Source organism: Leptodactylus fuscus, chromosome 10, assembly GCF_031893055.1.
Source record: "Leptodactylus fuscus isolate aLepFus1 chromosome 10, aLepFus1.hap2, whole genome shotgun sequence".
Classification (NCBI taxonomy): domain Eukaryota; kingdom Metazoa; phylum Chordata; class Amphibia; order Anura; family Leptodactylidae; genus Leptodactylus; species Leptodactylus fuscus.
This window is the reverse complement of record NC_134274.1, coordinates 23,930,019-23,943,079: the sequence shown is the minus strand read 5'-3', so window position 1 is coordinate 23,943,079 and position 13,061 is coordinate 23,930,019.

Here is a 13,061-nt window from a genome sequence, read left to right as displayed (position 1 = left end):
AGGTGTTATTATTATTATTATTGAGAGACTATTACTAAAAAAAAAAACGGAAACTGCGAGAATTTTATTATAATGGGGCACAATTGCTAAAAGGGTCACTATGGAGAGCACTATTACTAACAGGGAAATGTGGGGAGCATTATTTATATTGAAGAACTATGTGGACACCATTACTAATAGGGCACACTGAGGAACATTAATACAATTGGGGCACATATAGGGCCCTGCTGGAGTGCATTACTACTAATGGATATTTTGTGCACACCTCTATACTGCAGTATGTATGCCTTCTGCAATAGACAGGATCTCTGTACAGCTGCCAGTACCCAATATCTTACCTTGGGGGATCACAATAATACATAGCCTAGTATACAGACTCGCATGTTGTGCTCATGTTAACAGTAGAGGAAAATATTACAGTAATAACTCGCCACTAATAATCTGTCAGAGAAATATTTGCACATCCAGATTGATGTATTTACTTATGTGATAACTGTGTTTCTTGTAAGGCTTTGGTTTCCATCTGCATATTTTCTTGGATGAAATTGCACTTTTCTAAGATATTCACAGCAAGAAACAACAGCATTAGTCATATATATGTGACACATTTAATGGCTAAATAATATTCAGCTTTTATTAAAGAAAGGAGAGGGAGGAGGGGGCTGCAAATGAGGGGTGGGGGTAATGAAAATATACACAGTATGTCTATATCTACAGATAGATAGATAGATAGATAGATAGATAGATAGATAGATAGATAGATAGGAGATAGATAGATAGATAGATAGATAGATAGATAGATACTATAAAGAGATATACAGAGCACACATGCCTAAAACTACAAGGTACAGAGTTGATTCACATCATTATGACCACCAGCTAATATCCAGATTAAACCGCCATGTGCAGCATTGACAGCAGCGAGACGGACTGGGAGTAAGTTAGGAAGGTGCTGGTATAAACTGGCCTTAGGCGGAGCCTCATGGAATAAACTGGGGGCGCCATTTTTTAAAAAATTGGCAGATGCTTATTCCATAAGGCTTTGGGTCTACTTAGTGACATCACAGACGTCACGTGGCCCTGGCTTGCGTCCTTATGTGTCACTACACAAGCCCCAACTCAAGTGACGTCTCTTCCATCAGTGAAGATGGCCGACATCATCTGGGAGTGCGCCTGAGCCAGGTAGAGGTAAGTAACACTGTTTTTTATGTTTGCTTCTTCCCCTGGGTCTGAAAAGACCCCAGAGTATGATAACTGATCATGGGTGGTCCACAATGGGACTTAATACTGTGTGCAGGGGCCACTATGGGACATAATACTGTGTGCAGGGGCGACTATGGGGGATAATACTGTGTGCAGGGGCCACTATGGGACATAATACTGTGTGTAGGGGCCACTATGGGACATAATACTGTGTGCAGGGGCCACTATGGGACATAATACTGTGTGCAGGGGCCACTATGGGACATAATACTGTGTGCAGGGGCCACTATGGGACATAATACTGTGTGCAGGGGCCACTATGGGACATAATACTGTGTGTAGGGGCCACTATGGGACATAATACTGTGTGCAGGGGCCACTATGGGACATAATAGTGTGTGTAGGGGCCACTATGGGGCATAATACTGTGTGCAGGGGCCACTATGGGACATAATACTGTGTGTAGGGGCCACTATGGGACATAATACTGTGTGTAGGGGCCACTATGGGGTATAATACTGTGTACAGGGGCGACTATGGGGGATAATACTGTGTGCAGGGGCCACTATGGAGGATAATACTGTGTGCAGGGGCCACTATGGGACATAATACTGTGTGCAGGGGCCACTGTGGGGTATAATACTGTGTGCAGGGGCCACTATGGGACATAATACTGTGTGCAGGGGCCACTATGGGACATAATACTGTGTGCAGGGGCCACTATGGGTATAATACTGTGTGCAGGGGCCACAATGGGGATAATACTGTGTGTAGGGGCCACTATGGGGATAATACTGTGTGCAGGGGCCACTATGGGGATAATACTGTGTGCAGGGGCCGCTATGGGGGATAATACTGTGTGCAGGGGCCACTATGGGGCATAATACTGTGTGCAGGGGCCGCTATGGGGACATAATACTGTGTGCAGGGGCCACTATGGGGGATAATACTGTGTGCAGGGGCAACTATGGGACATAATACTGTGTGCAGGGGCCACTATGGGGGATAATACTGTGTGTAGTGGCCACTATGGGACATAATACTGTGTGCAGGGCAACCCAGGACCTTTTATTTGCCCATTACATATTGTATAATGCTTGTTACATGACAGTTCCGCAGTTTTTTTCTAGATTTTTTTCCTTCTGAACGCATGAACTTTATTCAAAACCTTAATTTACAGGTTTTTTGTCCTGCAGCAAATAATCTCCATATTTTGTAATGTTGTGGGAATTCTGTTTCTTATATTGATGGATTATCCTTAGGGCAGTATTAGGAGTTTATGCAGCTGTAAGCATTGCCGTTCTGCCAAATGGAGTCTGCTGGGGGAAAATTATGTGCGCAACAACGTTCAGTCAGCAAAGAAGAAGGAGAGGATTGCTTTATATAGCATGAAATGTCCTGCAAGGCAAAATGTATTTCTTAGATTTCTGCAGAGGAAAGAATAAAATAACAATAACTGGGATATAACTTACTGACTCTTCCTGGAATGAACAGGACATTATAGTTAAAGGGGTTTTCCAGATACACTGAAAAGCCGGGGGATTCCATGAAGGTTCTCCCTGAGCTAAAAGTGAATCCCATCCACCCATTGCAGAAAAATATGCACAGTGGAAATGCTGTGATTTCCCAAACCATTGCATTTTTTTTTTTTGCAAATCACAGCATGTCAATTATACCTATGGAAATGCTGATGGTTTCCCTATATATCACCTGGACACTGCTGGAACAGCTGATCTGTGTGGGGTCCAGGTGTCGGATCCCATACTGATGACCTATCCTGCAGATCCATGTGGCACCACAAAATTCACATCCTTCCCCCCTCTGTCAATCCACTGATCGGCTGACCCCTTCTGTGGAGGTTGTGAGCAGGAACTGGGATTGGTAAGTGAGGCCACGGGCCTGTGACCCCACAAACACTATCGGTATTCTCGCGGGGGCTCTTTTTAGACTGCCCCAAGTATAATGATCGGAGGCCTAGGAGAGGCGAGGGAATATAAAAACACTGTTACTTACCTCTCCTACATTTCGTAAGGCTTCAGGCCTACTTGGTGACATGCCACATGTCACGTGGGCCAGGGCTTGTGTCCTTATGCGTCGCAGTGCAAGCCGTGTTCCATCATTAAAGATGGCCAACATCAGCAGGGAGTGCGTCGGAGCCAGGGAGTGGTAAGTATCAGTGTTTTTTATGTTTGTATCCTCCCCTGGGTCTCTGATTATTATACTCTGGGGTCTGAAAAGACCCCAGAGTATAATAATTGTTCATAATTGTTCATGGATGGGCCACAATGGGGCACAATACTGTGTGCAGGGGCCACTGTTAGGCATAATACTGTGTGCAGGGGCAACTATGCGGTATAATAGTGTGTGCAGGAATGTGTGTTTGGGGGCTGGGGGTTTGGTCAGTTGCGGTCTTTGGGTGGGGGCATGTCAAGAAGTTTGCCACAGACCCCCGCCATTCCTAGTTACACCATTAGGTTCATAGAAGAGTTGCCTTTAGAGTTGCCACCCCACCATGATGTCTATATACCCTTATAGGTTAGAGACCCCCAGGGAAGACAAAAATGAATAGGCATCAGCTGCAAAAACAGTGCTATATCTGTAATAATGAGGTCGGGCAGAGGATGTGCTGTGAGCCCTGGCAGCCATCACACAACACTTGTCTCTGTCATATTAACTTATAAAAATAAACTTTGGCAAGGAAATGAAAGCAAACGGTTAGGCGGTGGATGGGACGGCTGCTGTAGATAGGAGCCCTGTGACACTAACTCTCAGTTTCCTCTATAACAATACCGTCTGTAATCTCTGCTATGTATGCAGTTTCATCTAGGCCAATATTAGCATGGAGAAGTGAGAACGGTAATTTCTGTATTATTACATTAGCCTATTGCAGAAGTTACGCAGTCTTGATCTATGTTCTCGGTTTCCTTGCAGCGGCGGGGGCAGACTGAGCTGCGGTTTCCTGATTCATCCATCCATCATAGACGTGTAAAATATGACAGGTATGGCGGCAGATCTTATCACATATACAGACACCATTCATAAGCAGCTACTCTTCTCGCTATGTATATCAGGACTGGCCTAAATAGGACACACTGGTGTCCAGGGCCCATGTTATGCTATAGGTGTAGCCCTAAAACTTCCATTTTTCACTGCCATCTGGCCGTTTTCATGAATATCCCATACTTAATTGCATGGAAGGATCATGAAAACAGCCAAAAATAGGACATGACCTATATTTTAATCGCATGTTCACTGACAGTGAAATGAATGCGACTGTATAATGGCCCATATTTACTACCGTGTGAATATAGGCTAAGAGTTAACACCATTATTGCTGCTCTGGAGCCTTGTCCGGTTTTACAGATAACAGCAACAGAAAAGCAATGTTTCCTAAACACAGTGTTTGAAGGAAAATTCATGTTTTTTAAGTATTTATGCCAGTTACTAAATCAACCCTATAGTGTTATAATAGGACATATCTCTAAAAGAAGCTTTAAATGCATGCAATATAAACAGGCATATGACTAACAGAATAAATATGTTACATATGAATATTAAGACACAACATTCCTAGTCCATGATTAGAATGCTAGAACTGTAGTGAATACTGACACTATGTTCAGACCAGAAAAAAAAAAAAAAAAACCAGCAAGGAATGTAAGACTAGATTCACACTAGGTTTATTATGGGCAATGTTGCTGTAGATATTTATGGTTACAGCATCTGTTGTATGGTTTGTTCACAGGGCAAAGGCCAAACCTGCTGATTTCAGCGACCGGCCTACTGTCTTAGGTGTGTGTGGGGGGCTCCGAGCTACCCCCTTATCCCAATAATATTTTCAATGCCAGATCCTTTTGTTCTCACTCACTTACTCTGAGCTTGCATGTGTATCAGCATGTTTGGAAAAAAAGCTGTAATTTGCTATTGAAGGTATATATCGCCAACCTATTCCACAGCGCTGTACAGACATTGTCAGTCGTTCTCCCACATAGGGCTCACAATCTAAATTCCCTATCACTATGTCTTTGGAGTAATAAAAACCTCTGTATCATGGATGTTTTTAGTATTAGGCAGGACTCTGCTTTGCTGTGCAGTCTTTCAATGCCCTATTTGTTTAGGGTTCCCTTTATAGCGCTGGGAATACAGCGGTCAGCACAGCCACTGCCCTATAGACTTGCTAGCTTTCTAGTCCCCATGTGATACATTACTGACATTAATAGAAACTTCTGACTCTGTTGATGCTCTGTTTGGTTTCGGCCCGGGTTTTGCTGGAATCTCTGACAATTACAGGTTGTTATATTTACTGTAAACGTTACCTTTCATATGTAACAATACTCTATAGCGTGTCCTCGCATTCTCCCATTGGATTATATCCAGGGCATAGGTTTAGTGTTCACTCTGTCATATCTAAATGTGCAATGATATAATCCCATGTGGTTAATTCTATCTATCTATCTATCTATCTATCTATCTATCTATCTATCTATCTATCTATCTATCTATCATCTATCTCCTATCTATCTATCTATCTATCTATCTTGCTATCCTATTTAACACTGAAAATACATTACATGCAAAAATAGTGTTTCCCTTTTGGCAGATATATGCAAATGCTATACAGTCACAGGTACATTTCTTATGTTAGGTTTATACTAGTGTTGATGTTTCTGTTATTTAGGTCCACTTGGCCCAAAAGTGAGGGAAGGTGAGCATAAATGTTACAGATTTTTTTCACCTCCCATGGGCCTCCGCCTATTATACACTGTCTACCAATAAGTATTTGGACCCCTGTGGTAGAATAGAAAAACAACATTTATTGCTATACAATAGTTGGTAGACCCCAGCAGACGCTTCCTTACTTATGGTATTGAGCGGCACAATACTCCGGGATGCCTGGTGACTCTCCTGGTGTATGTGAGCCATCGGTTGGGTGCGGTTTCACTGGCCAGCACTCGTTGGTCTCTAGCTACCATTTTCGGCGTCTGCCGACTCAGGGCACATTCCAACAATCACCATTCACCTTCCACTTCGTAATCACATAGGCCACTGTCGATTTTGGGTAATTCAGTTCACTTACTCACTGACAGCACAGACCTGATAATAGCAAGGGAAATATTACTTACCTGCTGAATCCTCTAAGTGGCGCCACTTGCCAGTGTTGTCTTACCTGACTACAGCTACCTCCACTGTAAGCCAGTCACCAGCCTCAGCAGAAACCCATGTTGACAACGGCTTTGCTGCAGGCATAAACAGGGGTGGGTAACTATAATGGGGTCTGCTGGGTGTTCACGGTTTTAAACTGAAAGAGGTGGAGAGAAAAGTCCTGACGATTTTTGGGGGTTTCTGCGACAGCATCTTCAACAGCACAGATGGGAATCTAGTCTTAGGAAACCTTTAAACTGGGCCCACTAATGTGTTTAAATGGCCTTGCACGTAGCAACCCTATGCTGATTGAATACATTGTTTTTTGTGATAGTTACAAAGTAGCAAGTTGTGGCAATGCGTTGCTTTTTTTCAGGACACGACACTCTATTACTGTAAAGCCCTATCTATAAACCATGCTTTTATACATCTACTAATAGGAATATCTACCCAGGCAGTCATATACCAGCAACTCACTGCATGCAAACTGCAGACATGGCCAACAGGTTCAATTGTTGTTCAGACCAGACACAAGAATAGGGAGGAAATGTGATCCCCTGGAGATGTCTGCTAGTGCCAGATGGGTGGTACGAGCCTCTCATATACAGCTGGTCTCTGGGATTCTCTTTCACAACAAGCTATACACAGAATTTTGTGCAAAATAAAGAATAACCATTCAGCCTCCAACAAATACCTATTAGTATTAGACGTCAGAGTGACGAAACTGGCTCAGAATAAGCCAGGGGGGAAGCAGAGATGCATCTCTGAATGCACAGCACATCCATCCATGAAGTGAATGGGTACAAGAGCGGAATACCACAGCAGGTCCTCCAGGAAGAGAAAAATGAGAAGATATTACAGAGAACAAATTATTACCCCAATGACTTATTACAGATTCTGCTCAAAAAATCACATAGAAGAAAAAAGGTATTATTCTTATGACTGTGGACGTACAGTCCATGGGTTCAGTCCTATGGTATATATAATATATACATTTACAATAGGGTTCAGAAATAATCAGTGACACAACTAGGAAGGCGAATATTTGACATGGGGCCCCCAGACCCTGCATTGACCCTCCCCATTCCCCTGCACAAGCGTATTCCTGCCCACAGTATTAAGCCCCATAGTGGCCCCCACACACTGTATTATCCCCCATAGTGGCCCCCACACACCATATTATTCCCCTTAGTGGCCCCTGCACTCAGTATTATTCCCCATAGTGGCCCCTGCACACAGTATTATGTCCCACAATGGTCCCTTCACACCGTATTATTCCCCATAGTGGCCCCTGCACACCGTATTATTCCCCATAGTGGGCCCCTGCACACAGTATTATGCCCCATAGTGGCCCCTGCAGACAGTATTATTCCCCATAGTGGCCCCTGCACTCAGTATTATTCCCCATAGTGGCCCCTGCAACCAGTATTATTCCCCATAGTGGACCATGCACACAGTATTATCCCCCATAGCGGCCCCTGCACACAGTATTATTCCCCATAATGGCCCCTGCACACAGTATTATTCCCCATAGTGGCCCCTGCACACAGTATTATGCCCCATAGTGGTCCCTGCACACAGTATTATTACCCATAGTGGTCCCTGCACTCAGTATTATTCCCCGTAGTGGACCACCCATGAACAATTATTATGCTCTGGGGTCTTTTCTGAGTATAATGATTGGAGACCCAGGGAAGGATATAAACATAAAAAACAATGTTACTTATCTCTACCTGGCTCTGGCGCACTTCCTGCAGATCTCTTCAGTGCTTAACCAGACACCACCTGACTCAGATCGGCATCGCGACGCATAATGAGGCTGGCCTGGGCCACTTGACGTCACCAAACAGGCCCGAAGCCTTCCAGAACGCAGGAGAGGTAAGTAACAGTGTTTTTTATGTTCCCTCACCTCCCCTGGCCCAAAGATCATTATATCCCGAGTTCTTTAAAGACCCTGGAGTATAATGATAGCAGTAGTTGTGGGGTTCATGGGCCTGCGGCCTCACCTACCAATCCCCAATCCTGCTCACAGCCACCTTCGCTTCCGCAGGAGCAAGGAGCAGGTAACAGCCTATTAACTTATTATATACTGTGAAAACCCATGGTGGTTTAATAAACACATCACCCCCTAGTGGCAGATTTTAATACACCTCTGGTGTTCTGGTGTGCAGCTGATGCTCTAGTAATGTGTGAATGGCAATTCCATACATTGATCTCACTAAATCCTGAGGAAGGCTTCAGTCCGCAACCTGAAACTTGTAGTATATTTTTTAATAAAACAATATTTCAGACGAATTTCTTTGCTGCCCTTAAAGGGGTTATTCAGTTTTTACTATTGACGGCCTATCCCATCACCCAGGACCCCCACCATTCAGCTGTACCAAGATAGTGCAGCAGGTGTATGTACCCAATGAGGTCTATGGGGCAGCACTACCATACCTACACCCGCCGCTACAGTTTTTACGCTGAAGTGAGCAGCATAGCTTGGGGTATGTATACACTACCGAGTTGACAGCGCACTGAGTTTTCTAGCAGTATATAATACCGCCCGTACCAGGGGACATGAAAGGTCCTCTTTAAGGATCTGTTCAGGCAAACAAGTATTGTACCATTGCACAGTCCTATTCTGATGAACTGGCCACAGAACAACTAAAATTGGTCGTCGTGAAAAAAAACTTGAGAGCGTGTTTGAATCTGATCCATCTTACATTCAATGTACGGCCTGAGATTTCCTTGGACTCCATGCTGAAGCTTCATAGCCCTACATTTCTATCATGGTTTCAGGACACACCACAGGGGATAACAAGGACAGTTCCCTGGATAAAATAATCTGCTCTGCTTTCTATAGCCTGCATTTCTGGATAACATCCATGTACATTAGGAATGCTGGAGAGCTGTATATTCTGTCCAGGGCTAAGAAAACACAAGCCAAGAGGGAAATGAAATGGTCGTCTTATCTTCTTCTCTCCGAAGGTTCAAACTTCTCTAGGTTCATTATAATTTGCTGAGCTGGCCCAATCACGGGGATCAGCGCTGTGGCCCAAGGGATCAGGGACAAATTGCTTTATTTTGGCAAGTGAGTAGACATGAGCCAATGACGTGAAGGAGAAAGTACACAGCTTTTATATAGGAAATGATGATCTGTCACTGGCTTGTTTAGGAAGATAATGAGACGCACATAAAAAAACACAATAAACTGAGACTGCCTGCAGTGTAAAGCAGAAAATGACTGTGACGATGGAGTATTTTACTGCAGCAGACTGATGGGCAAATGAATGGAACTTTACAAAGCCACCATGGCAAGCTTGTTTACGTCACAGGGGAATACAAAGGAATAATGGAACCCTATTGGAAAACTTGGAATGGGCCTAATGCCCCCCCCCCCCCAAAAAAAAAAAAAAAAATCTCAAATTTATCTATATTATATTTCCCAATCCCTCTAAAGCCACTCCTGGATGTAAAAATGCTGCATAATATGCAACAAAAAATGTAGCTTTTCCATAACATGAGACCTTACCTTAAAGGAATCCATCAGGGTTTATTTGGGACATTGGATCAGGGGTTTAGTGTCCCAAATCACCCTGAAATAAAGCCAGCCGCAGTCGCAATAAACATAAAAAAGCTTTATACTCACCCTGCCAGGGTGCACATCCTTGGCATCATTGAGGAACTGTGCACGTGCCAGGAGCACCAGAGATGGGTCTGATAAGACTCAGCGAACTCCTCTCTAGGTAAGTACAAAGGTTTATTTTTTTTAAATGTGGGCACAGATGGATTTAGAACAGGGCTATCTGGGACACTAAACCCAGGGTCTATAAGGACCTGTAGTTGGTTTAGTGTCCTTCATAGCCCTTTACGGTATTGGGCACAGTTTGCCAGAGTGGGTAGAAGTGGCACAAAGACTAAGAGATACAGTACTGAACAGGGTCTGTCTCTTTGATAGATGCACCATTTAACTGGTTGAATTTTGTACCCGTTGACTTGGAAGAGGTGGCCAAAAGCGACTAGAACAATGGATGGACTTTTTTGTATCACTGTGGTTGTCAAGTCCCATCCCCTACACAAAAGTGACTGGAAACACAGACTGTCCTGCCCAGGCTTACCAGACTTGTCTAGGCTAGCAAATGTTAGGATCCATAATTGTATCCAAATCGTCACGATCTACCTTTAGGGTTAATTTATTCTGTATATTCGTGTCTGAACATTGTTTGTTTTTGCTTAGCGATAAGTGAACCTTGAAGTAGTTTCCATAGTTGCAGCTATTAACCTGCAAGTGTAGTCTAAAATAGACTCTGCACATGCTCAGATAGTATAAAGGTCCCCTTACACGGGGCAATGACTGGGGCCATTATTGAGAACAAGAGTTCCTAGGTATGGCCATTGTCAATAACTTATCAGTGTAAATGTACATATAGACTAATGGTCCAAGTGCTCAATCCTCAGATGATCAGATTGTTCATGTAAGCATCAAATGATGAATATTGGCAGAATAACACCCTGTAAACTGCTGGCAAACGCAAACTGTATGGGGATGAACATAATGGGGATGAAGTAATATACTGTATGGGGATGAACACAATGGGGATGAAGTAATGGGATGTATGGGGATGAACATAATGGGGATGAAGTAATGGGATGTATGGGGATGAACATAATGGGGATGAAGTAATGGGATGTATGGGGATGAACATAATGGGGATGAAGTAATGGGATGTATGGGGATGAACATAATGGGGATGAAGTAATGGGATGTATGGGGATGAACATAATGGGGATGAAGTAATGGGATGTATGGGGATGAACATAATGGGGATGAAGTAATGGGATGTATGGGGATGAACATAATGGGGATGAAGTAATGGGATGTATGGGGAAACCCACACAAGCATGAGGAGGACATACAAACTCATTGGAGATTTCACCCTTGGCTGGGTTTGAACCAGGCACTCCAGAGCTGTAAGACTATAGCAAGCCACCGTGGTGTCCACACAGGCAACGTTGTCCGCTATGTTAGTGATTTGTGTGTCCTTTTTCGCTTGTCTGATGGATCAGCACTACGGACACACAGACACAGATGTGAAGACAGCGTAAAACTTGTGGCACTCCTGCCAAAATGGCCTATGTGATAACGTATAGCGTTTTGTTTTTTTTTATCACAGAGTTCTTGCTGCATTTTCCTCTGCATTTTTTCTTCCCCTATTAAATCAATTGGCAAAATGCTTGAGATTCCATAGCTAAAATTAATATCCTGCAATTTTCAAAAAACACAGCATTTTTCCCCGCAATATGCGGATGAGATGAAATTTGGTTATTTTTACAGGGATAGAGGAAAGCCTACCAGCAGACGTAGTGGTCAAAAGGAGTAAAATGCCACCAGCCCGACCCAGTTCTGTGGACTCCTTATAGACATCTAACTATGGAGAATCCACTGAAACTGGAAAGCGCTGCTTGCAAAAGTCTCTGGCTATTATACAAGTAGAACAGGCTCAGGTTAGGTGAATTCTTTCTCACAAGTCCTTGTGGCTAGTTGGGCTATTTTGGGTACTGTGTACTAATAAACAGACCATAGTCAGCATCAGCTATAAAAGCTGCCATGTCTAAGGGCATCTCTGGCAATGATACAAGACTGCTGACATGTCAGACAAGCAAATTACCCACATTTTATTGTGTCAGACTCTTTCATGTGGCTCCATGTTCTTTCACATGGTATTATCACTAAACATTACTATCAGTGTTCACAGTATATGCCATACTGCGGGTGGGGATCTTATGGCTTGGTGCCGGGTGTGCACTTTATACAGTCAACAAAGTCATTTTAAGACAGACCCACATGTCACTTCCAGTGTTAAACATGATGTATCACAAGGGCACATTTGCAGGAAATGTAATATGGCTCCACTTTACATGCAGCAGTATCATGGCTGCTACATAGGAGCATGAGGCATACAGATATCTTCTAGAGGAGAATATGGAACCATAGATGTAACAATATTGTGGAACAATACTGACTACAGTAGACGGGGGATTTATAAAGACTGACTATTGTTACACCAGTCTAAATTCATTCCCCGCCAGGCGCGAAACTCAGTACAATTACTAAGAGGTTCCTCTTAGTAATTCTAGCACATGTAGGTGGCTACACATCAATGCCAGTCAGGGAATGATGTAGATTTTCTGGTTCTCTGGCGTGAGGCCTAGTTCACATCTGCATTTGGTATTCTGTTCGGAGAGTCTGCGTGGGGACCCCAAATGGAATACCGAACACATTAAAAGGCAGTGAGCAATGAAGCCACACGGACCCCATAGACTATAATGGGGTCCGCACAAATCATTCAGAGAGAAAAGTAGTGCTTGAAGTACTTTTCTCTCCATATGTATCATGCGGACACCGTGCGGGAAACACACAGACCCATTTGTAGCCTATGGGGTCCATGCGCTTTCACTGCTCATTGCTTTTTAATGCATTTGTATTCCATGCGGGGGCCATCCATGCCTTGACCCACCTAGATTCCTGGCCCTCTCCATCCACTGTCAGTGACAAGTGGGCGCAGAACCTGAGATGCTGACAGTTTGCCAACAGTTGAGGCAGACGCCTTAGTAAACATTCTGGTGCAGTGGAATTCCTTGACGGATGTGACCCTTCCACTGATGGGCTCTAGCCTAAAGATGGGACCTGGGACTTCACAGGCCTTCACCGAGGACTTCCGCTGAAAGAA